Below are 1,218 nucleotides of genomic sequence, written 5' to 3'. Positions count from 1 at the left end.
AGCAAAAATCTTGAATCTGATACAACATTATTGACTACATTCCTCATGTTACACATTGGATCTTTCAATTTGTTCATCTTGCATATTTGCCACTTTGTGTCCCTTGGTCTTTTTCTTCCCTTCCTCCCTCCCCTGATCCTAGTAACCACTATTATATTCTCTGTCCCTGTGTACTGCTCTTTTAAAAATAGTCCACATATAAACGAGATCATGCAGTTACAATAACGTCCTCTGGGTCCATCCATTTTGTGGCAAATGGCTCTGTTTTTTAGGCTGAATAATATCCCATTTGTTTTCCTACTCACAAGTCTTTACATTTCTTCCCACCTGCTATTATCGCCAAATCTCCTTAATTTCAAGTCTTATACATGTTCCCTTACAGTTGCTGCAAAACTGTAAAAGTTTCAGTCTCTTCCATCTCATCTTGCCGTCTCAACGTAGGAGACTAGCTGTTTGTTTCTGCCGTGGAGTGGCTTGGGAGTTTGTTGCAATCCCAGCAGCAATTTCAAGTCTGGCAACTGGCACTCCCTTTCTGAAGTGTGGAACAGCTACTTTGTGTCAGCTCCCAGGAGAGCTTACACTTTGGGGAAAAAGCAAAGGAACACTTGCAGTAAGGGTTATACTGGCTGAATTTTAAAACACTTCAATGGATTCAAGACTCCAGTACATTTTATCGATCATGGAGCTCAGAGCATAATTGGTTGAATCTATCAGGAAGTACATGTTCAGGATTAACCATGCAGTGTTTAGATATGAGTCACTGAGTGACCTTTAATTTACTCTGCATCTTCAAAATCAGGTAGTGTGAAGAAAAACAAGGAGATAGCTTGTCAATTTATTTCCATTTCAGATCAACCAAGTCACCCACTGGTAAAATAGCACAAAAAATTAGCATTATATATATTACATACATATATATCATATAGCTCATATATACATTTTATATCTTATATAGCTTATACAACTTATTTATTTATTTTTATTTATTTATTTTTCTTGAGTCAGAGTCTTATTCTGTCACCCAGGCTGGAGTGCAGTGGCACACTCACAGCCACCACAACTTTGACCTGCTGGGCTCAGGTGATCCTTCTGCCTCAGCCTTCCAAGTAACTGGAACTACAGGAGAGCATAACCATGCCCAGCTATTTTTTCTTGATTTATTGTAGAGATGAGGTTCCACCAAATTGCCCATGCTGGGCTCAGACAATCCTCTCACCG

The sequence above is a fragment of the Carlito syrichta genome, unplaced genomic scaffold (genome assembly GCF_000164805.1).
Source record: "Carlito syrichta isolate Samal-C Ts95f unplaced genomic scaffold, Tarsius_syrichta-2.0.1 Scaffold288323, whole genome shotgun sequence".
Taxonomy (NCBI): Eukaryota; Metazoa; Chordata; class Mammalia; order Primates; family Tarsiidae; genus Carlito; species Carlito syrichta.
This window is presented reverse-complemented; position numbering follows the sequence as displayed.